Source organism: Contarinia nasturtii, unplaced genomic scaffold (assembly GCF_009176525.2).
Source record: "Contarinia nasturtii isolate CC-2019 unplaced genomic scaffold, AAFC_CNas_1.1 Cnas_scaffold_2166, whole genome shotgun sequence".
Taxonomy (NCBI): domain Eukaryota; kingdom Metazoa; phylum Arthropoda; class Insecta; order Diptera; family Cecidomyiidae; genus Contarinia; species Contarinia nasturtii.
The window spans coordinates 229,938-256,554 of record NW_022199493.1 but is presented as its reverse complement, the minus strand read 5'-3'; the positions used below and the strand labels follow the sequence as shown (position 1 = coordinate 256,554).

At 36.1% G+C, this 26,617-nt stretch overlaps 1 protein-coding gene across 2 annotated transcripts in view; it reads right to left on the bottom strand.

The window, feature by feature from the left end:
* Positions 1-26,617, bottom strand: part of LOC116347928 (protocadherin-like wing polarity protein stan) — a 91,419-nt gene that overhangs the window by 49,617 nt on the left and 15,185 nt on the right. For both annotated transcript variants that reach the window (XM_031778738.1, XM_031778737.1), the window contains exon 2: positions 13,119-13,256. The gene's annotated coding sequence lies outside the window, so the exon portion shown is untranslated. The remainder of the gene's footprint in view (positions 1-13,118; positions 13,257-26,617) is intronic.

Below are 26,617 nucleotides of genomic sequence, written 5' to 3'. Positions count from 1 at the left end.
GGCCATTTCAGTTTGTTACCAACAGTAACTTTTTTTACTGTTCGAAGAATTTTTGTTTAATGTCGATGAAAATAAGATTGAATTAATGAGAGTGTCAGCGAGAGTGAGTGATGCATATTTTAAATGACGGAAACCCAAAAATATTCACTTGACTACGAAAATATGGAGTGAGTTTTTTTTATCGACGTGATCAAAGTAAACTTGGTTTTTTTTTTTTTAATTCAGAATGGTTTTTAATTTATTCCTGTTGAACTCATCAACTTTCGACCTCCTGCTGTCGTCAACAGATTTTAAAGCACGGCTCTTGCATTCACATCGAATAAATAGCCTCTTGCCATTCACATTCATTATTATTGATTAAAGTTAGCTACACATTTTCCGCCCAATTATACGAAACCTCTCATCTCAATTTTTGTGGCTTTTTTCTCAATCTCTTTCCACACTTTAATTTTTGGTATTTTATATTGAACGAAAATTTGATGTGCGTTTATAGGCGACAAGAGAATACATAGAACGACAGAGAGGGATACGGAGTGAGCAAATCGAAAGAGAAAAGATCGAGCAGGGAAAAAAAACTTTAATAATAAAATCATCTGAATTTTGACAATTTGGAAAAATGAAATTGCGATTTCCTCCCTACATTTTCGTCTGTTTGACTATCTGCCGTCCGGGTACGACCGACCCGAAAAGTTTGTTCGGCATTCGTTGCGGTTTCGCGAATATAAAATTGATGATATACGCCGATAATATGAGCCGTAAAAAAAATTTCAGCTCCGGAATAATAATGGCAGTAAATTGCAGCAGCCCCTTCGGTTCAATTTCGGACAATCGGATAGATCATGGAATTCGCACATGAGCACACTTACCACTTCAGAGTGAACGAATCATACTCAAAACATAAACAACAAAATTTCCAACAACAAAAGTTATGATTATCATTGACCCAATTCACGTTTTTAGGGGCCATTTTCATGCCATCCAACTTCAAATCTCATCAAGTGACCAGAGCAATAAACACAAAATTTACATACTCACTACATGCGTCCCCTTTTGCGAAAAAACCACCATTGCACACACCCACACATCGGCACAATGCGTTATCAGATCCAAATAGATGATATCGTCGTAGTCAAATGAAAAAATATCTCTTTTATCTTGCATTGTTTGTTGGTCATACACTTATCGTAATCAGCTCATAACATTTCAAGAGAATTGCTGCCAATTCTTATCTAGAAGCAAATTGTGTGTTGTGAAAGGGGGCTTATTTTATGCCAGAATAAAAAAAAATGATATTGTGGACAATCGACTGGTTGAATCGCTTTAACTTTTGCACAAATCGGGTGGAAATGTACCAAATGCATCATTTTGAAATTGTCAACACGAGATCGCATGTCGACATCAGATAAAACAAAATGTTACCATCAAAACACCAAGCAATTCAGGGTGAATAGAATACACAAATCAAATAATTGAATGCTAAGCCACGACAAAAACACTCAAGATTACTTTTGAAAAACTTTACGTTTTGAAGCAATCACAAAATGGGAGAAAGACACAGCGAGCGATAGCGAAAGCAAAATTATTTGCATACATCTCGTTCGGCGATGGTTTTGGATGAATTTTTTTTTGCCAACTTCTTCTTCGCTTGCCGGTCGGAATCTATCTCGCTACAAAATACGCATATAAAAAAAATCCAATATTTGTTACGTGAGCTGCGTTTAAAATGGCGTGATCCAAGAACGAGTCAAGATATAATGCATGCATGTTACACTAGTGTAATCACAATTGCGATGCGTGCTGACTGCTTTGTGATACTTGCAAATGATTCTTGCCTTTGTCGTTTCATTCTTTTCTCTTGTTTGGTTCGCTATTTTTTTATTCATTCTTCTTCTATCGCTGTTGTCTCCTTCACTCATTTTTTTTCTCTCGAAGCCATCGTCGTCGTTCTTATGAATTCATATGTAAACGTTTTATTTATACGAACAATTTGTTCATCATTCTTTGAATATGGTGTGTGCGTGTGTGTGTGGTTCAGTTAAAAAAACAAACTCTTGTGCGATGCGATTGTGCCCTAAAACATTCATTGGTTTATTCAATTCTTTCTCATTCTTTTACCACTCATTTTTCTCTCGTTTTTCGTGTAAATTTTTTGTATATTTTATATTATGATTCGTCGCACCGTTTATCTGTATCGCTTTGGTATGGAAAGGTTGATTTTTTTTATGCGTTCAGGAGCTTGAATTTACCTTCATGCAAAGTACATTGGGGAGATAGAGGAAAAGAGATAGAGATTGGCAGTGTGTGTGTGTGTGTTTCCTTCTTTCATCCGCACTTCTTTTTCTATTCATAGATAACAAGTGTGTAACACACATTCATAGTATCTATCTTGATAATAATTCAGTTCAATGTGCAATTTTTTTTTCTATAGAAGAATATTTTCGACAGACGAGAAGATATACACACACATATATATCGAATGCATACATTTAATGGTACATTAGAACCCAATATGCAAATATATTGGGTTGTTATATGTGTGTACATATTAAAATGCGCACGTATGTGCGATGCAATTGCAGAAACATCGCTCGGGATTTTATCGACACATTTTTATCTCTGTTTGCTTTTTGCCACTATCCACAAATCCACACACTAGCAAATTCGTACATGCTCACTCTCACATCACATCGCATTAAATTAATGCTCCGAATGGTGTGTGATCACGTTGCTTTTACGAAAATTATTATCCGTACACCAGTGCACATGAAAACCAATTTTCACTTAAATTACAACCTCAACAAATTCACGCGGTTCCGAGCACACGAGCGAAAGAGAGAGAGAGATAGTGAGAGAGGAGCAGGAGATAGATACGACAACAGAATTGGTTGGGATATAAACATGTAAAGAGAGTATATATTGCAAAGCCACGATGTTTCATTGTCATTATTCATGTGAATTGTTTCACATGCAGACGTAATAAAATGTATAACAATTTCGTTGGCTAACCCGATTCTATTCTGTAGACGATGACAATGACGACGATGGTAAACGACTTCATTTACTTTCAGCTCGTCGTCGCTTTTTTAATTTTTTTGGACTTTCGATTGTTCATTCAACTTCAGTGCATCTTTCATTCTCAATCAAGGTACCAACTCAAACGATTTCGCTTTTATGGAATTGAAGTAAACCATTACTAAATGAAGATTCTTCTGTCAAATTTTTTGTTTGACTTGTTTTCGGCATACAAAACGTGGCACAATTTTTGATATTCGCTTTTTGCGTGTCACACAAATATCTGCTTAGAATTATATATTAAAAAGTTTTTTTTTCTTGTCGGCTCTTTCTTTGCCAAATAATAATTTTGATAAGTTTTCAATTTATGCACGGCAAAGATTGTCGCGACAGACTTCTTCCCCGCTCTCTCTCTCTCTCACACTTTTTGCTAAAAATACAAAAGTCTTCGGAACATTTTCGTAAGACCTTTTGCGCGTGTTACTCGGCACGGAAAAAAATTATATTCCGAAACACTCTAAATCAAAATAAACGACATTTTCTCTTCCAACTTGGTCGATGTTTCAGTGTAATTCATGTGACTTTTTACCATTTTGGCTTGTACATATTTTGCAATTTTCATACCACAAAGTACAAGTTTGCTCAATTTTTCAATCTTCATTTGGTAAAATGCTTTGCATTCATTAAATACACCCAACGTACTGTACCGAACGCAAAACAAATGAGTCATACCGAGAGTGAGCGTTTCTTCGATTCAATTAGAACTGGAGCTTGTTAAGCGGATGATGGTTTCTTGTTCTTTTTCTTCTTATTCTTCTTCACTCTTCTTCTTTTTCTTTTCGGTATAATCACGCTTGTTTCTGTTAATTTTCGATATGGTCTTCGGAGACGCACGACTCTTCGAATATGAAGTGTTTGGTGATGGTGAAGAGCATTTGTAGAAGTTGTAAGTGCGAGTGACTATATGTTGTGGGAATTGACGATGACGGCATATTAAATGCACAGCAATTAGTACCGTACCAACCTCATTGACTCAAAGCTAAAAAAATATTATCAACACTTTTGGCCACTTCGAATGTTTTGGACACATTTTTCGTGTGCACAAATCGAAAACAAATTCACCCACTGAGTTCAACTTAAATCTCGATTTGCATAATTCCAAACGGTCGGTTGCTTTAATCGAAGAATGCAAGTAGGAAATGGTAGCGACAACAATTTGCAATAATCCAGAAGTGTGCAATTTATCAGAGATGTGTGTGTGTGTGTGTGTGTGTGTGTGTGCACAATAAAATCCATTCGCCAGTTTATTTGCACTCTGCAAATGGCTTGAAGAAATTGCTTTTACAAATAGACTGGAATAAATTGCGGACGACGGAATATATATGTACGCGAATTGTGCACGCTTTTATGTAAAATACGAAACCATTCGAAGAAATTAAATACGCAGCAATCGCATCTCGTTCCTTTTTTGCTTAGCGATGGATGCGAATGTTGTGTAAGAACAATGGCCGCGCTTCGAATACGATGTGGATCTACTCATTTGTTTATCACATTTACAGCCGTTGATAGACGGGCCCGGAAATTTTTTTTATTCGCGCGCGCGATAAAAATGCGCACCTTTTTCCGCTCCTGTTGCGTTGTCATTTTGACTTGTTAAAAATCCTCTCTGTTAAAAATGTAAACTAACGCACTACAACAACAACTATTTATTCTAACGACAAATCCAATATGCAATTGAAGCTTCTAGACATTTCAATTAATGACACCAAGTGAAACTTGCCAGCTGCAATGCACGTTATCTTTTGCGATGTCTTGAAATGCAAATGGGATATTGGCCATTTTATCGGCTTTGGCATGCAAAATGCAATGCAATACAGTGGATTTTGTGTTGTATTATGTGCAGAAAAGCACTTTACGTGACTGATAATACAAATCGATAGCGGTCGAAGATGTTTTTAGAAAAGATTCGTTTTTTTTTTCGACAGAAAAGACGAGATGTTCCATTTTTCACTTTGTTCGTGCAGAGAGAAAGACAGATTGAATGAATGTTTTGATCACGAGAAAAATGACTTTGAGATTGTGTGTCGATCAATCGTTGTGTTGAGAAGTCAGTTTGAATTTTGTTTTCGAGATTTTTTTTTTTGTCTTTTTCTTCTTATATTAAGAGTTAAGAATATTTTCTGTTTCGCTGAAGTTTTTCATCATTCTTAGAAAAAGGTTTTTTTCTTGGAGAAGCACAGAAGATTGAAGAAGCACAGAAACAGAGAGGTTTCTTTTTTCTTCTTCGAAAGAATGGAAGAGAAAGAGAGAGTAATAGCAATAGATAGCAAAAAAAAGACGAGCGACAAAATTCTGTATTGCCGAGTTGCACAAAAGAAATTCCAGTGTGTTGTTGTGGATTTGTTTAATGCACAGAAGAATGTGGAAGCGATGCGTTCACTCTCATCGGTGATAGGTTTGAATCTTAGTAGTTTTGCAATAAAGCGACGAAGACAAAAGGCAGAAAGCACATACCGCAGCAGAAAAAAGCGCATTAGACAAGTGAATAAAAAGAGAACAGAAGAGTCAGTGAAAAAAATCGAGTCGCCAGAAATGAGTGCATTTCATGTCAAGAGTGAACCATTTTTATTTTGTTTCATATCTATCAGTGTGCTTGTCCAGAAGGCGAAAAATCTCTTGAATTTGATGAAAGAGCAAATATGAATTGAAAGTGAAAGAGAGAGAGAGAAAGAGAGAGAGAGTGGCAAAAAAATAGAAACACTATGTGCCCATAATTCTGTAGCTCGTTCAGTTGTCGTCTTTTGTATATGACGCTGTCTTGATGAGCAAACTTCGTTAAGAACATCGTCGACAAACGAAAATGCACGTCCGTGTAATAATAATAAAAATCTCGAGTCATTGCACAAGCGCCCGAAACCAAACATCCGCACAAAGTGAGTGAGAAAAGAAATGCATACCCAACTGCAGCTCGAATTTCGAGTGGTCGAGACACACTACTAGAGAGAAATCACATGGGCAACGTTCATTTCCATCAAATAGTGAATTTTGGTTCACGTTGTTGAAATCAGTTGTAATTTTGCTGATTGTCATTCGAAGCGCGTGGTATCGACAATTCATCCGTGTTTTGTCTACATTTTGCGCAGATTTTTGCTACTGTCAATGCTGCTACTGCGTCTGTTGTGTCGCAGACAAAGCACACTTACACTACATTTCAACAGAGAACGAAAAAAAAAAAAAAACACAAACGAAACGAAGAAAACAAAACACACAGTAAGAATAACCAAAGTTCTTTCGCTCTTCATTCGGTTTGCTGTCGCCGGTGTGCATTACACAACGCAGATATAAAAGAAAACACCGGCAATCCATAAATCAACAACAACAAAAACTCTTCATCCAATGTGCTGTTTGTTCGGTTTTTTTTTTTGTGTTTTTCATCTGTATACAAATCCACCGTTAATGCCGAAGAAAAGGCGATGGACGAATGAGGATGAGAGTGTTGCGTTGTTTTTTTGCGTGTAAAATGAAAGAGTAGAAAAAAACAGCCGCATAAAATTGAAAATGGCTCAAGAAAATACAAACATAATATCAAAATGTACAAAAGAAAAGAAAGATGACAAACGTGAGCATCGCCGCAATTCATCAAACGTACATTTTTTTATTACGTAATATATGCGAGGTGAAGATTACAGCAAATGTGTACACATGCGGGCTTCGGGGGGTTCGGCGAGTGGATTATGATTTGAGCACACATACGCACGGCACAATGCACCATTATAAACGTATCATTGTACGATTATCTTGTCGTCGACGTGCTCAAATAATATAATATTATCAACAAAAGCATCATCGACTTAGAACAAAAAATACACACACACACACACGGAACGATAACAAAAATGAAGCAGCCACATCCGCATCTGTATTTCACACAGTTCACGTATTGCATATTGCATCGCCTTTCCAAAGAGCATTAAAAATGAGGGAAAGAGAGAGAGAGAGACTCCTCGTTTTGGAAGATGAGTATGACGTGCTTACTTTGGTCTGACACAACTTATGGGGATTAGATGAGCAAATGAATCAAACTGCTGACATTGGTAAATAAAAACACAACAACAACCGCCCCGTGGCATCGGGCTAAATTAACAAACGGGCAAACACAAAGGCGCACGAAGAATGTTTGCAATATCCCCGGCTTCTTTTTGGATCCCATCTCCCCATTCTTGTGCATGGCATTTTAAGTGTGTTTGCTCTTAATTTGGATTGCTAACCAAATCAATTTGCTCGAGGTGTGCTCTTGACTATACCATATACAATTTTCGCCCTTTCAAAGAGTGTGTTCGTCGTGTATGTGAGTGTATTCATGACAAATACAACGTTTGTGGAAAAACTTATTTTTTCTCTCCATTCAGGCATTTTCATACTCTAGCAGTTCGGAATTGAAAATCTCCATTTCAATCTCAATCGGGTACGTGTCTGTAATGGTGGATGCCTTCAGTTTTGTAAACGTTATTTTCGATCGTGATTGCAATGATTCGCTTTCTTAATAGCAAGATTGTTATTTACACATCGATTCACTTATTTACTTAATAATCCAAATATTTATCGACATTTTGAAATCAATTAATGTATGCCTATGTATTCATGATGCCCGCATTTATTTTGAGCAACCGGATTTCGGCAAGGAAATACCTTTGTAGCTTCAAGCTGCCGTAACTGAACTGAATTCGAAGAAACATTCAACTCAAATGGATCGATATGTAGTTGTTTACGGCCAATCTTTCGCATTTCCATGAAAAATTTCCGAAAGTTCCTTTCCGCATCTTTTTGTTTCGAAAACTTTAAGAAAAGCAGCTTTGAATTGAATTTAATACGCTCATGAGATAATTCTCTCAAAAGAAAGGTATCTTTTCATTTTCAAGACAATCGTTGCACATTTCTTTTCTCTCACTCAATAGAATTTCGCATGCTTTTTTCTTCACCATATTGTTGAGTCTTTCATATCGTATAGTTGACCCAAATACTTTCGATCGTCTTGTGCAATATAAATACAGCATTCTTTTGTATAATAATTCACATTGCGTTGCATAACAAGAATTGTTGTGGAAAATGCAGTCAATATTGAATTTTCCTCATCGAATGGCACCAATTGATAGCAATTCCAAATGCAATTCAATTATGATGAGCAGTGGACATTTGAGAAAAAAAAACTGAATTTATCGCATTCCAATGGGAATGAATTCAATTTATTTTGATGTCATCGCTTCTTCTTATTCTTATATTACTTCCGAAGTTCGAATTCGAATACTTTGACTGAGAAAGCTATCAAATACTGAGCGTGCTCTCCTCTTAGCTCAAATATGCTAGAAAGGCGAGAGGAAAAAGCTGTAGAGACTTGCACAACATAAGAGGTATGGAGAGTGAGCGAGCATTTAGAGTGAAAGAATGTATACTATGAAATATGTTGTAAAATACTTCAAAACCGTCACCTGCATCGTTAAAACAATAAAATATGTAATAATATGAATTTTTGCTTAAAACTTATAATCGTTGCGATGAAGGTGTTAATATATGCATTTTCAATTAATAACCAGCGACTGATTCATCCAACTGAATGATATCGAAGGTGAAAATGTGCAAATAATCATCGTAAGAATGCGATGTATTGTAATCACGAGCAGACAGCTACAACAGAGCATCGTCATCAACAGTCAGTAGAGCGCGGCATATACACTAAGTGCCGTTTTAATCCGTTTACACATCAATCACAACAGAAACTACAGCACCCATACTTAATGCCCACATTTATGCAAGCATGACGAAACACAAATCGCTTTACAAATATTCTTTTCAGCGAAGCATTCTTTGAATTTAAAAAAAATAATAACCATCAAGCCATTAAAAATGAGTCAGCGGTAAGTTTTTTTTTCATTTGCGCATAAAAATGTGATAAATTTTACGATATATGTATATATGTACAGCGGGAAAAATTCATTAACAGCTTTTAGACGAAAAGCGCGTGTCACCAGTGATGGCATTTTGCAATATGCACTTTGCGTCAGATCGAGGGAGAGTAGTTTTCGTTCGTTGAATCGTAATTTCCGTTCATTATAATTACGGTTTTCTGTCGGTGGCATACATGGTTTTCACATTCGATGCACGCGCTCGAGCATTTCACACGTATTTAATGTTCTTCAACTAGAACATCAAACGCCAATTTCATCATAGTGCATCAACCACCTACACACACATATTTCCGTAATCGCTACTCTCACCGAACTCAACACAGGAAGCCAGAGACAGTGGAATTATAATGTCAAAGAGCCGGGCGCGCACGTGAGAGAAAGAGAGTGAAACCAAGACGCATAGACCGAATGAAAAAGAGACCATTTAATATTAAAAACACTTGAATGCGACTCGAGATGAAAAGCACATATTCATTTTGATCATTTGTTTGTGCTGGCTGTTCGTCTTTCTTTATGGTTGGTTTCATGTCAGTGCTTTGTACCTCATTAAGTTCTGGTGTTCATTCAACGGCCAAATAACTTAAATATAAATCGTTCTAAACGAAAGTGAAATGCGCATCACCATTTGGTCACGGTTATGTTGCCTATGGCGAATATTAAGTGTTTGCACCGAACTATCTATGCCAAAAGCAAAATTCGTGGCATTGAATTACAAGTGAATGGTCATTGCTTCACTTATTTTTTCTATATAATTTCACCTGAGACCCTTTGTAATTGTACGCCCTACAAACTGTGCTTGTTTTTCATCAACGACGGTGGACGGTGTTGAAACTTTGTTCTAAAGTGTAAAGTTCCAACACCTCTGTTATTTCCATCACATTTTACCGATGGCAAAGACTTTTTCCCCATTCAGAATTAAGTACACTGGAATGAAAGTCTCAGCACAAATCAAATCTTATTATAAAAATAGGCGTGAAACTTAAATTTTAAATGGATTTCAATTCAAGCACGTGAAAATCTAATTTCTGCCATTCCATGCGGAGAGAATGGGACTATCTCATTGAGAATGTGTCTTTCATTGCAAGAAACTGTGACAAAATTCATGACATTTTTATCTGATTTGAAGAAAATCTCACTTCATTTCGACGGGGATCAATTGAAAATGAAATTGTTAAGCTGCTTGTTTGTATGTCTAGACATGGGTCGGGAGTGTATTTCTGCTTTTAATACTTTGACGTGCTTTGGTGAACTGTATGTATTAAAAATGTGCTGATGGTTCAAGTTCATTTGTCGCCGTCGTTTAATAAAAGGCTTTCTGTACAATTTTTTTAAAATATTTGCTGCGTGCCAAGAATATATGAAGTGAAATTTCAAAGTGCTGCTGCTGCTATAAACGACAATAACCATTGTAATAATAATAAGTTTAGATTATGCATAAAAAAGTGCACATTTAATCGTTCAAACACAAGTAATCGAATGCCATCGTCGTCATTCGTGTGTATGAGAATGCGGCTTTTGGCAAATAGACTGTGTGCGTGTGGAGTAATTTGAGCCACATTTCGACATTTTCATTGCATTTTATTTACACCTTAATGATGGATCGGAGTGGGGAACTTAAACCCGGTAATATGATGACTATTGTCCGTTCCTAAATCTACGACAACGCCATCTCTTGTTCCCTTGAAATATATAGTTCAAATCAAAGATATTCATTGTAGTTGTTGAATGCGAGAAACAATATATACAGACAAACATCACACGTACGCTTTAAATTAATAATAAAATGAATTTTAAATGGGGATTTTTTTTTCAAAAAATGTGGGATAAAAATTAAAAGCTTTTATTTTATTTTAAATTAAAGCGAAAACTTTGTCACAGAAATAGCTACTGATGTGGAACCAAAGGTGGGGTTTTCGGTTTAGATGCCACTGACGTTTACATATAAATATGTCAACGAAATCCCCGGTTAGGGGACTTATAAGTCATAGAGTTGCGATGAAATAAATTCGTATGGATTTGAAATGTGCACGTTTCTAATGTGTCAATTAAAAAAAAAGGTTTTGCGGCAACAATGAGTTCGATGAAGCCATCGATTTTACATGATCTCACACACGTGTTTATGGAAAATAAATTGCATTTTCAGTTCATTCTTGTCACTGGAAATATGATATGCTTCTCACAGATCGTTGGTCATTTTAATGAAAAAATTAATTAAATAAACATACGAGAGAGGTGAATAAGACCGTCATTTGAAACTAAACAACAACAAAATATGCAATACGAATATGGGAGCAGTTTTTTTTTATTGTTTACCATATTTCATGCATCCTGGGTTCAAGATATGCGGCGAATATCTCTCATGGGAATCGAAAACTACGCCGAATATTCGAAGGCGGCGATTGCACGATGTTTTCACCGACAAGCGATTATCGTATTTCGTCTCCCTCCCCCGAACGAACTGCTCTTTTTTTCGCTTGCTGGCTTAATCGCAATTTCCAGTAATTAAAATTAGACAGATTAAACACGACCGAACGAAAAAAAAAAACCAACAACGATGAACTGAATGAGTCAGAGGGCAAAGCATTGAAGAAGAAAAATGGTGGGTCCGGGGTACATATCGCGCACATTGATAACAATAAACGTGAGCGTACATTGTGTGTGCAACCATACTAGTGCATATCGAATATATATTTGAATTCAATATAAACGGCCCGACTTTTCGATCGTTCGTAACACAAAATCAGCAACTTAATCGCCAACTTAAACCTAGTATCATATAATGGAAACAAATAACAATACCTATTTATTTATTCGCTTCAAACGGTGCTGTGCTTCTTAAGCGAAAATTGGCCGAAGAGAGAAGAGAGACGGGAAATAACCACGCAGAAAATTGTGCCCGTAATTGATATTGGCATAATCTACGTAGAATCGATTACTTAATGACGGGGAGTTTATATTCGCAAAGTTCATTGTATCTCTCTCTCTATCGCTCTCACTCTCTCTCTCTCTTGTTGTCTTTTCGTTTCCTTTCCTTCTCGCTGTCGAAACTCTTCAGCTGCATATCTCTATTTTTCCGCTTACATTTTTTATTTAAAAAAAAAAAATGATTGTAAGCCTTTACTCTTTACGGAGGATAATCTTAAATTGAATTATTCTTGAAAAAGACTCGCTTTTGCTATGGCAATATTGATTTTATCTGATTAATGGGAATTTGGCAATGTGCCGTTATACTCAGTCGCATGAATTCAATTCAATTTTGAAGTGAAAAAAAGAGAAATTCTCTCGCTTTCGATAGATGGATACAAAAGCATCCAAGCGAAAAATGCATGTTTGGTGACTTTTTTAACGCTATTTCTATTGTCTTTGATTTTTCGGTAGAAGTATTTGTCAATCGTAACTTTAAGGGCTTCATATCGCATAAACTAAACTACAATTCTCCAAACTCTTGATACTTTGTTGTTTGACTTTCGAAGAAAGGGAAAAAACATTGAAATGCTTCGATTGAGCGCCCGAAAAAAACACACACACGCTGTAACACAGGACATATGCATGCCTTATCAAAGATCTACTTGCCAATTGCATGCCAGAGTTGGGGCTAGTTCAAGAGTTCATTCGGACTATTGACACTTTTCAGAAAAATTTCTATATGACCGACACGAAGAAGAAGAAAATCTCCCAAAAAAATATATTCAAAAAATTCCGTCTGTCTTTGATGTGTGTATGGACTTTTTCGCAGAATTGTTCAATCTATGTTCAAATTGTGTTTGTTTTCGTTGCTTCGGTCCCATGTTTGAAGCACTAGCGAAACGAGCACGAAGAAAAAAAGAACTTGTCATGTCGTCGACATCTCAAATTACATGTGATCGTCACATTTTACGCTTTATTCGCTTTTATTTATACCACAATTGTTTATAGTTCATGCTTCTCTGTCTTCCATTCTCTCATGTGTTTCTATTTAAAGTTTTGAGCGCGCAAAGGCGTTTGGAATTTTGTCATTACATTTTGCGTTTGGTGTTTATGGGTATTCTTTTTTCTTCATTCGTTCTCTCTTTCATTTGTTCAATTCTTGTTTGCGTTATTGTTCTGTTTTTATGGTTTATTTCATGAACACAAAAAAAACAGTCTACATAATCAGATACTTACACACAATGACAACGTGAATCGTACGCAGAATATGGCCCGCTTGATGTTTGGTTGCTGTTTGTATGTCCGTTATGTGTATATATGTTGTGTTTGTTATCACTTCTGGAAACTCAGCAGAAAATCCAAATTTGGTGAAACCTAAAATGAGAGAAAGAGAACACGTTTATAAATGCACAACGACAAACCAGTTTTTATTCTCAACGGAAAAATAAAAACGTTTCATCTCAATTGATGAAGACATCGACACATTGTGTGAATGACATTAAAGACCATATATACAATATACGCAATAGGAATGGCAATAAACTGGAGAATAGCCAATTTTGACCAGATATACATGAACGCACGCATCGCACACAATCGCCGCTGCAAGTTCCGTATTCAGTATTGGCGATTCATTCATCGCTTTTTGTTTCAAGAGAATTCAAATGATTTCGACATGCTGACACTGTGTGCCGTAAAGCGTCATAAATGGCATCCATTAGGCATTGGCACACATTGGGTGGTGCTTTTTTTCCCGAATTGAAACAATATCATCTATGATTCGTTTAAGTTCAAATCGCGCAATTTTTGTACCATTCACATGAAAAAAAAAAAAAAAAAAAATACAAATCGTGTAAGCCGAAATTGAAAGTACATCGAGTGAGACAAATCGAATGAATGGCAAAAAAGAGCCCCAACTGAAACCGACAAAAAATTGAAATCAAATTTCATGAAAAAAAAAAATTGAAATTCGATTAAATTTTTGAGATTCATTCCAGTTGCATAACATCGAGAAATTGAATTTAAAATCAGCGTGTGTCGATAAAATTATGAATTATTACTATGATTTATACAATATAATCGCGGCCGATCAACCGCATTATTCAATCAATTCCAAAAATAACTGAAAAAATGGTGGTTGTTGTTTTTTTTCATTCGCTTTACGTGCAAAGGTCAATCATACATCAATGTTCTGTTCTCTTTGTGCAATTCAATTTCATTTAATGGCCATCAATCGGACGGTATGCGTTATTAATTCAATTAGCCGACTATTGAATGTGATAAACGTGCTTCGGCAGAGAAAAAAATCGAAAATTGTATCAAAACTCTCTTTTTTCATGTTATTTTGCGGTAGAAAATTATAAATTAGTTTTCCGCGCCACAAACACACGCGCAGAACGATTAAAGTCGAGAGCGAGAGCGAGAGAGAGATACGAATAAAGAAATTGATTTTCCAAAGTGTAAAATTAGTCGATGTGAATAAAGAAAAAAATCGAATTGTTGTCGGCATACATGACCAATGTAATCAGAAAAATATGAGATTGAAAATTGAGACAACCAATTTATTTCCTCAATTCTTATTCACCGTTCCTCTTGCCCGATCGTCATTCTTGATGAAGCACAGTCATTTACCTTTGGCACTTTTGGCCGCCGACAACTTTAAACATTTAACGCAATTCTTTTCCCACATTCTCAAACCGTTTCAAATTCAAATCAATTCCGTAACACACTGCCACCATAAAGATCCACCGGACAATAACAAAAATACCAAGAATTTTGGGTTGAAAGCAGGTGGCCATCGCCTTTTGTATATTTCCTACATTTTTAATCGATACGCACGCATTTCATTTTTCGATCATTTTCAAATAAAACACAATGATCAACCAATGAATTTAAAACCATTCAGGAGTATTGGGGAATAGCCTACGGATCACAACAGAATTCTTCACTCTTGAAATCCGAATAATTTTTGAACAAGTCATGATGCACTCAAACATTTACAAATCATTGAAAACGATCGTTGAATGAAAACAATCGGATATATGGAGATAGTTCATTTTATGCAGCAGCTACTCCCTACTTGAAACTTGATTTCGAATTATTTCTGGAGAATGAAGGTAGTCTCTCTATCTCCCCTTCTCCTTCTTTCTTTCTGTGACATGTTACTGTATTGATTGATTGTCGAATAAAGAATAGAAAAAAAAATTGAATATTTTTTTTAAATGACAGAAAAAAGTGGGTTTTAAATGACTTTGGCTTGCTTGAGTTGGAATGTGGAAATAGATGAATTCTTTGGCGAGGGCTATCAGGAATCAGTGGACCAACAAACCTGACCCTTTAAAAAGTCGTCAAAAAATCACCTGATCCTACTTTCGTTACACTTCATCTAAGTTACCAATGAATATCTATAATACTTGATATAAAATCATACCCGTGTACGGTCCAACAGTTTTTCCTTTGTGACGTGCTGTGTTACTTTGAGAATGAAAGATCAATGAATCCAATTCATTGGAATTTTCACCTTTAGTTTGTCAAGTTTTCAGTTTTGCATGGTTGAATCGGTTCAATGCATTTAAGTCATTTTTTACGTAATCGAATCAAACGTCATAGAACATGTTTTTTAGTTCATGAAATTACCTTCTTTTTTTAAAGAAAAAAATCTTCGCATTTCGCGCATAACTTCGTGTAATTTTGTTGGCAATTCGATTGGAAAAGAATGTTCGAGTATAAAATGCACGCACCGGCAAAATCAATCGAAACGAAAAATTGAACCGTAATCGACATAAATGAAACCATACAGAAAACCATTCAATAATAAAGAGATGTGATGGTGTTTTTCTTCTTGTTGCTGTGTTGTTATTCATGATCGGAGTGACTTATGGTGAATTCGTGATATCACAATCGAAGCATAAGTGAATCAAATTAGAAAGAAAACGGTGATTATGGCAATTGAAAGCAGGCAAATTAGTGGGTATTAAATGGAGTCAATTTTGAAATGGAGCTATTTTGTCTGATTGGGCAAGAGAAAGGGGAGACAGGAAAAAAAAATGAGATGCATTGTATGATTCGTCTAATCCAATTAACAATGCCCATTGAAGCGTCCACCAAATTTACGAATATTTTTTTTAAAAGCATATGTGGATAGGGAAACAAAAATAAGATCGATGTTTGTGAAAAAGAAATCAAACTTCAATGGAGTCTTGTTTTTTTTCTTCTCTCACATCTTCGAGAGTGTGAAGAACAAAAGACATTTTACAGTTGGAATGAGGTGTGTAAAACGGTCGCCAATAAAAACACGCTTCGTACGTGTCTGAGAAGATATACATATTTTATGCGATGGTGTAAAATGAAGAGGAAATGAAGGGAAAAAAATGAATATTTAATATAAACATGTGTGAACGGTATGTATTCTTTTCCTTTGGCATAAAAGCCAATATTCGTGATTTATATGATCGATTTGTGCCCGAAGACTCAATCAAAGGTATCGATTTTAAATGGATGACGGTGTCAATAGCAGAATCAAATGATGAAATCCGCATTGAGTTGTTTTTTTTTTGTTTTAGAATCGTGTTTCTCGCTTCTGTTCGATCCAAATGAACGGTTTAGCTCGAATCGATTTTTTTTTTCATTCGGTCTTTGGGTTAATGCATGAATTTGATGGCGGCAATCAATGTTTGGCCATTACATTCTCGGTTAGAAAAATTAAATTAAATAAATGTAGTGGCCGCAACAAAGTAAAAAAAGAGCAACGATTACAGAGCAAAAGAATGATGAAAATTGCGCCTCAACCAGATGGGCCAAGTGAACGAACGGACAAAATGTAATCAAGTCTAAATGTGCGGTTCAAAACATTCTTTGCACACATATACAATCAAACCGCAACAACAAATTACAAATAATTGCAACCAATACAAAGTCAGACTTCGTTTCATCGTTCAGCGCACAACCGTGTGTTGGTTGGTTGGTGTGACCAAGAATATGTGCGAGCAAATAGCATGACAAGATGAAAACAGTAGAAAATGATTCTGTTATTAGATTATGGCGTTTTTTTATATCGTATTTTCTTTTGTGTGATGGTCAACGATATTCCTTCAATTACGCACCATTGCTTGTGTATTTTATCATCATTACCGCCATTCAGTTGCGCGTAACACAATTCAGTTCACTCTCGACATTTTTGCGAATTGTTTATTCGGAAGTTTTTCACTGAAGAGCACCAACAACAAGAAGAAAGACCGAAAGAGAGAGTAAAGCGCGATCCGTAAAATGTTTACGTAATTTAAAAGGCGAGATATGAAAAACGATGGACAGTAGCTGCTTCAAAAAGAGGCAAATAAAAGGTACGAAAATGAAGAAAAAAACATAGCGGCGACAATATACAAAATAATAACAATAAAATTATGTGGATTGGAACGAAGTAAGTGTGTAGAACAGTGTGGCGTTCATTGGCTACTGTACTACAACATGGTTAATCTTAATGAGTGTGGATTTATCTATTGCTGACACAACTGCTGCTAGCTGTTTTTCATATGTATGTTTTTTCCATTTTGTACGTGATATTTTCTCGACAACATGGTCAATGATTATGATGATGATGGTGAAAAGAAAAATCGATGCGTACTAGCGCGATAAAATCATGCACACGGGCCAATATTACATGACCGCTATTATTTCCTCTTTTTTTCTTCCTCTATTTTGTTCTCAGGCCTTCGATTCCATTCTCACTCGTCTTTAAAAAAAAGATTTCTGTCTTTCTCGCATTTCACCGCTACTAATGTTTGTAGTTTGGTCATCAAATTTGCGTGATTGAGACGATTTATTTACATTTCGAACCAAACCATGTTGATTTCAATTTAATTTCGGTAAGTGAAACGAAATTCAACAAATAATTGAAAGCACTCAGAAAGAGAAAAGCAAAAAAAAAACACCCGTAAAGAATTAATTCCGTCCGACGCCAATGTAAACCAACGAAAAACAAATGGAAATCAACAGAGACTCAGTCAATATTGAGTTTTTAAGTAAAACAGTGTACGCGATCGTAAACAGCAACGAATGGGAAAAAAATGAGTGTGTAATCTCGGTGGTTTATGTTGATGTTTGACTTGTCATCAAATCAACATTCAATCGAGCGAAACGACAAAGTAAGAGAGAAAAAAAACGCCAACCACGACGTAAAGTAATCTAGAGCTAAAGAGCAAAAGAAACATCAATAGCTAAGCAAAAAAGCAAGTAGTTTAGCATGTTCAAAGAAAAATCACCGACAACATCGTTTAGCATTTCGCGTTCACCTGAATTGCTTGCTCTTTGCTGACTTTTCATGAGCGCGAGCATGAGAGCGCCCGCTCACCCCACCGATAATCAGTGCTGCGTGCATGCAATTCACATGAAACGTGATGCCATGGAACGTGCTAGATGCTAGAGCTACACAAACTCAAGAACTTTGAACGCCATTCCTTCATTGAACCAATTGACGAATCGAACGCGATTACATCAGCAAGCACAAACGGTTTTTCATATGACTTCCAATTGTTTTTTTTTTCTCTGCTTACCGTTCGAAACCGCTTCGTTTATCGGCGGCAAATAAAAAACTGCACACATTTCCATGCTAAGTTGATAGATTTGATTTGATTATATGGCAATTAATCGAAATTATCTCATATCTTGATACAATCCAAATGTGAACAAGGAATGGCAAACGTCCAAATGACAATTGTTCGTTGTGTTCAAAATTGTACGCAATTAATTTCAATCTGATTGCCGAAGAACATCAGGTAATTTGGCAAGTAACCGTTGAATTTTCGACACATCGACGTGCAACGATGAAATAGTGTTTTACAACCAACTATTTTTTTCATCTTTCTCTGCTCGATCTTCAAATGTTTTGTAATTAAAATGACATTAGAATTTCATGTTCTCGTTCATTTTGATTGCTGCAAATTAAATCGAAAGCAAATAGAACATCATGGCCAATCATGGCCAAGGGAAAAAAGTGTGTTTGTTGAGAAAAACGTGCCAAACGGTGCACGATCATGGGAAAAATAGCTGGAAATCACACCAACATTCGGACAAATAAGATCAAAATGCAAACAAGTGAACGTCTTTCAAAAACCGTGATATTTATATTCCGAGAAGGAGATGGTGTGTGTAAGTGGATTCTGTCAAAATTGAACACGATCTTTTCTCGTTGTTGTTTTTTTTCCTGTTCTTCAAATTCATTTTCGTCAATTTCATTTTAATTGTGCGTTTTGCATTACGGCAAGAGCAATGAACGTTGTTGTTTCATTGCGTAGAAAAAATCGTGTTGTTGATTTGCTTTTTTTTACTTTTAATTTTTTTTTTCTTTGTTGCGATTCACGAATCAACATTGTTACTAATTAGACAAGAGGTCGATAATAATCATCAACATAAAAATGAACGATTACATTGTAAGAAGTCTGGCTGATTAATTTTCTTGTGTCTTTCTCTCTCTCTCTGTGTTTGAAATGAGTAATGTCATGGAGAGTTTTTACATGGCTACAAACAGCAACACGGAGATAGACAGATCATTGCGCTTGAGATTCAATGAGATACATGCTTGTTACATTTTTTTCATTGCCTTCATCTGTGCTCTCGATGATGATGATGACGAATTTAATGGAAATACATTGCTTCTTTAGTTTGAAAAGTATATGTGTATGCGATTTGTCATTTGAAAATAAATCGACATTCAACAAACCATTTTCCATTTCTTATTCGATGCCATCGTAAATTTCAACGACTCACGAAATGATTCCTTACTTTGCATTTTATGAACAAACTCTTTTCTCTCTCTCTTCATCATAAAAAAAACCATGCACTTGCGTGTGTGTTTGTGTTGGCAAAAGAAATGGAGACGGAAAAAAGAAACGGTTTGTTGTTACAATGTTTACTTGCAGCGACGATGTTGGACGAGATATGCATGCGTTTCACCCATTTTCCCTTGGCGAATTAATTTCATTTTGGCAAATAATAAACGAGAACATTTCCATTTTCGTGCTCACAGCATGATTGAGGGTAAAGAGCGAATGAACGAACTCAAACAGCAAGACGAAGTGCCAAAGTGCAGAAAGAGAAACAGAATGAATGAAGCAAACAAAGAGCAAAAAAAAACAACGTAAAAAGATACAAAGATATTGAGAGTTCAAAAATTGTGAATACGAAACGAACAACGAAAAAAAAAACTAATTCAATTTTCATGTATCGTGTAAACTTTCTTGCATTTTCACGCGTCCCCAGAGCCATAGTGGCCAACAGCTGTTTTCTTGTTTTCTCTTCAAAAATTGCAATATTTGTGTCGGAATACAAAGCAAAAAAGTGACGAACATTGAAAACCGATGAAACGAATAAAAGTGCTCGGCATGCGAGCAATTCAGCGTTAGTGTGCACCGAATGTGCTGTTGATCATAAAAAACTGAACGAAACAATGGGCGATGAAAAGAAACGTACTGAAATTGCACAAAGGATATAAATGGGATGGGCGGTATGCTCCCCCGAGCCGACGAAAAACCGAATGCATTTAAACATAGATAATTCGGTGGTGATAAAGTCACAAAACGCTACGCGACATTAATAATTTTCATGGCAATAATAACAACAATAAAATTTATTGTCGTCATTTTCTTTGCCAAATTATTATTATTGTTTTTTTTTTGTTCATATCTTGTTTGTGAATGTTGTTTTTAATGGAAATTTGGCAGCGAACAAGTCAAAATACAGTCATTTAAGCCAATGCGAAAATGAACTGTGAGAATGCCGACACTCAGACACATACACACACAATACCCGCGAGTTTATAGAGAGTTTGAAAATAATGATTAACGCCAGTCAAAGAACAGAAAGACGGGCGGGGAGAGCGCAAACACAATAAAGCCATCGGTTTCTTTTGTTATCTCGACGACTGTGGATATCATCATCATCAAAAGTATGTTGAACGATTGTTTTTTTTCTCTCTTCTGGTTGCCATTCGCTGTTGAGCTGAACGAATCTGCATATAATAAAAGCGAATTCGTTTTGCTTTATTAATGATAATAAGCCGACCGATTCGTTTCACTCCATCTTTATCTAGTTAACTCTTGTTTTCGTTTAATTTTTAGCAATTCATCGACTCAATCGGGTTCCAGGATAAAGAGTGTTCTTTTTTTAACAAAAAAAAAAAAAAAAATAAGAAAAGTTACACTCATTTAACGTACAATGAGTACTATGGAATGCGAACAACTTTTTTTGCTGTCGGTAATCGTCTCTCGGTGTGAATTGGTGCTGTTGAAATTCTTTTGCCGCATGGATAATGCGTGACATGGCCACCGATTAAGAAATTTACGATCGAGCATTTTAACCGAAACTATTTTATTGCACACACATACACATACACACAGTAGTGACCAAAAGGACAATTTTACAATGATTGCGATTTGGTGTTTATTTCTCCATCCCTCTCTCCTCTTACTTATTTCATTTTGTGTATTTTTTTGATAGTTCTAACATAATAACTCAATTCAAATCGTGTTATAATTTCACTTTATTACGCCAGACGTTTAAATTTATGGCATTCACTAATGGCATTTGCCTCGCATTTCATTTTGCAAAAGAAACAGTAAGTTCTTGCATAGATTCATTTTTTGTGTGTGTTGTATTATTTGTTTGTTCTTTGCCATCGATAAATTCCATCGGCTTAATATCTGGCGGTCGATGATGAAGAAGTGGGGAAATTCTCTCGACGCAAGACTATTTATTAACGGGAATATTTATTGAATGGGATGGATTAAAAAAAAAAAAACTGCCGAACAAATTAAAATTGTTGCGTGTCAAATCAACTGCATTGAGTGTTAAATCGACAAAGAGCGCTTGATGCATTGCCAGCAATAAACTTTGCATAAATACAACCCCGATTGCATTTTAAAACTACTAAAGTTACGTGCCAATAACACTCGGAATGGAAATAAGTTCGGAACAGAAAAAAAAACATTTGCAGAAAAACGGGCCAGATAAAAAAAGGAGTCGATGCAAATGGCAAAGAAAAAAAACCGACATCGAATGTGATACATTTAATCACTGATTATGTTTGAACTCACTGTCGCGTCAATTGGCCCCAGCTAAATGGTTTGTGTTGCGGTTCGAGTGGGATCACTTTATTTTTCCGTATTTCCGTTTTGACCGTTCAAATATTTGTGAATCGTGATTCCTGACCAATAACCGGATATTGGCTCTGCATGACCCATACACAGACCATACACTCTCACTCGTTGCGTGTAAGTGTTAAGCACAATTAATTTCATTGATTTGGTGTTGGGTCGAATGCATCGATCTTCGGCACGTTTGCAATTGCATTTGAACAAACAAATCGGCAAAATGAATGAATGGAGCTTAAGACTTACTACAACCCGTTTCAACCACGCATTCTCTCTCTCTTTCTCTTAGTTTCATTCTCTTCGGAGACCAACATAGAAAATATATAAGTTATGTATATTGAAAATATAGTGTCGTTTGATTTTTGCGGAATGAAAAAATTGAGCGTGTTTTGTTTGCCCTCGAGAGTGCAATGTACCCAACAAATAATTGAAGAAGTTCGATATCGAAAGGCGATTGAACAAACAGACCATGAATTGTTATTTGTGCAAAAGTGTGACGACAAATACGAGATACAAATATACAATACATGATTCCAAACGACCGAAGCTAATGCATAAGCGGTTTAATGGTTTCGATAAAACATTTTTAATGCTTTGCCACACATCTCGGTTTCGTATTAATTCAGCGGCCCATTCAATTTGATTAAATTGACTATGCTTTTCTTCTCATTGCACTTTTTCCACATGCACACACGCAGACATGTTCGTTGATTTTTCACTTTTCGGCCGCATATCGCACTCGCATTCGATACGCATCTCTTTGACAATTCTCGGCTCTCATTCTCTGTACATAATTGCTGTCCTCGCCACGACTGTTACCATTCCGTTCAACATTTCATACATCAAATGAAATTGAAATGTCGACGCACACTCCAATGTGTGACCGTCATACATGTGGTGCACACATTCGGTGTGTCAAAGTGTTTCTCGTTTTAATTTGCATAGGCATGTTATATCCAGTACAAAATCCCCGAGAGAAATGGACACAAAAACCGAATAGAATTTCTATTAGAAAACGTCCGGTATCTCTGTGATCGTCGCCATCTTTTAGGAAATTTAAAACAAAAATCATATCGAAACAGTGTTGCTGTTTTCATCGGAGACTCTTCATATACATATTTCTGCACACAGTTCCGCACCAAGTGCAATGAAAAGATCCGAGTGGAAAAAACAAGGGAAATTTATACGGAGAGGTGGATCCGTTATTACTTCTTTCATGCTGGTTATTTGCGGGAGTAATGTGTTTGTTTAAATGATTTATTTAAATGAGCACGTTTGTCGGGTCTAAATGTTCATTTCGGGATTTTAATTGTTGAAATTGGGCCAAAACGAATCGTTCAAAAGAATCCAAAAATTCGAATATAATATGTGACCCAATAAATCTCGGCGGCGCGCGTCATATAAAACGTATTAAAATAATATTACAACGGATCCTATTTATTCGCCGCATTCAGTTTTATTACATTTCGTTTGTTTGTCGTGTCTCTCAATGTTACCGTAAATGTTAATGTAATGATCTGTATAATTGAAGCTAACGAACCACACATACATATAACACCACCAATCAATTTGTCCCGTAATTTTTCACAAAATGAACCCAAACATTTTTCGACAATCTTACACATACGCACCATTTGGTTGGATTAATTGAATAGATCTCTACTTTATTCGCATAAAAATACATAACATTTATTGACAATTACACCCTCTAGTGCGTTGCATATACACACTCCGAACTCACAATGAACTGCTCTCAATTACTCGCTCTTACAAACACGGGGCCAAAGAAGAAGATGCCATTTAATGAATGTCGAATTATTATTTGCACCCACCTACCCAAATAAGCCGACAGAGAAAGAGAGAGAAAAGAAAAATGACCCATTGCATTTATAGGGATCGGAAGGAAGATAAGACAATAAAACAGATGCCATTAAATTCCAAACAAGCCAGAAACGAATACAAACAATGACATATTCATCGACCGAAATTTCATATAAAAACACACGTGAATCTATGTAATTAAATAGCATTGTGACCTGTGTATGTGCAAACAACACATGTGTGGATGTTGATTATTGCGGGGAGTATTATCTCTCCCATTAAGCAGACTTTCGTTTCAATATAAAATGCATCTTCTTGTCAACCCAATTGCCGTGTAAACAGATGCTTGTAATCATATTTTTGGACCGTAACAGAGAAATTAGCGTTAGTGATACACCACTTTTTGTATGTTTTCTATACTCGTCGAATAGTAAAGTTTCAGTGTCAGTTGGCTTTTAGCAGGATATATCATATTAAATATATTTTGTCAATGAAGATTGACACCGACACCGAAATCATATCACTTTGCAAGCAAAAAAAAAGTGTGCGAGAGTATACTCTCATTATAATGATTACAGCATAGACGCGCCAAGCGTATAATGGATATATCCTTATCAACGCCTCATTTGAGTTAATGTGACCGGGCATGTGCTTTCGTTAGTTGGCCATATGCATGTCAGACGATCATATCACCGAAATGAGCAACATATTTCGCGTGAATCGTTTTGTATTTGGTGTGTGTGTGCAAACAGCATGTAACGAACATTTTCTACTTAAAAATAAACTCGGTATTTTAATGCTTATATTGGATGGCATGCACCGTTGCACCAAATTTATGTTGCGTTGCGTCGCATTTTTCATTGTAAAATCAGGAAATAAACAATATGCAACACGACGGCTAACGGTGAAAATTTGGACATACCACGGTTCGCACAAATTGCAGCTATAGGGCAAAATAAAAAAGTGTGAGATGGAGAAGAGCATTTTTCTGCCACAGATAACGAGAGAGAGAGAGAGAGAGAGAGCGAAAAAACAAAGCGCATAATAGAGAGTATGCACCGGAGTGAGTTCAAGCGAATGAAAGCGACCCAGAGCGATTGAGAGAAAAATAAATCGTAAAAAAAGCCATGGTAATGAATTTAAGCATTGCCAGTGAGAAGACACGGTATTGTTTAGCGTTACAAATGCGATTTTCCACGTGAATTGAGCAAAGCTACTACACCGATAAAATACTATATTATAATATATAACATGAAAATGCAAGCGACAAAAATTATGAAGTTTTTTTCTATCGCAAAGTTGCATTCTATGCCATAGAAAAGTGCCATGGTGTTGGTCCGGAAAATGTTGAAGTACATTGTCGTGCCACGAAAATCGTCGAATGATCAAGTACCGTGTGACTTGAGACACTGTGCTTTTTTTGCTTCTTCTCTCATCATCATTCTCTTTCTCTGGCATGTAATCTTTTTCTGCTTGCTTCGGCAGACGACTTTGGAAAATTATGTTTTTTCCTGGTCGAGTGTGTATGGGGCTTTTTTATTCTCTTGTCATGAACAGTTTGCTGACTACAAAATCGTATGCTTGTTTTCGATATCACTCTTGAAAAGTCATTTGAAGAGATTGGGGAGCAAAATGGTCGACGATATAAATATTCTTACTCGTGTGTGTGTGTGCGATTTTTTTCTTTTTCTCTTCTTTACGTTTTCGTCGTCAGTACATTTCCGTGTACACATTTTCCAATGCTTTTATGTGCTTCCTTTCCGTTTCTATTATTCAAAAGAGACAACATTTGTGTTTGTGTATCATGTTTGATAGTAACAGTTTGTATTTGCTGCGCGTGCAATGAACATTTCAATATTGAAACCGTATTTTTACCGTATACCCTTAAAAATGTTTACACAGTTTACTTAAAGTAGAGTATACCTTTTTTTTATTCTTTTGCCGTTGTTTGCTCTCGATTTGAGTATGTGTGTGTGTGTGGCCGTGTAATACACCACCGCATTTTGGTGCGATAATGCATAGAACGAAGACGAAGAGAGGAAGAAAAAAATGAATGATAAAAATCCATAAAAATAACAGAAACGAAACGGGAAAAAAACACGTGAAATAAAATAATTTCATTTGGTTTTTGTTTCGCACGCGCGCACTTTCTCGCAATATAATATCAAAACATAAAATAAAGGCATTAGAACTCTCACTCTGCTGCCATATTCCTTATATTCCCGTATGCTGTTCGCTTTTTTATTATTATTATTGTTGTTGTTGTCATGGTTGAATTTGTGTTGTTGTTGTTGGCGGTGGTGTTTGGTGTTTCGTTGTTGTCTTTTATTGTCCCATACAATGGGCTTACTTTTGGTTGTATATTGTATGCGTTTTCTGCGTAAAAATAACGTTGTTTGTGAAATATCTCCTTTCGATGGATGTTGTTTGTTGGTTTCTTTTTTTCATGTCTGTGTACGCGTTTCCATCGCGATGCAGCCCTTAACAATTGTAACCGAATGAAACAAACCGAAAAAATGGGAATCGAATCCACATTTGGACGATATGTCTTTTGCATTTGCTCGCCCTTTATCTTACTCACTCACTTAGTTTCCATATCTCTTCCTTCCATTCATTCTCTATCTCAATCCATTCTCTCTCCTTCTCTCTCTCCATTTATGTCTCCCTAAATATCTCCACTCACTGTTTGTTGTTGTTCGACCGGCATCGACAAAATGGTAAACGAACCCTCCGCATCATCTTCCATGCCAATCGCAAAATTATTATATTAAA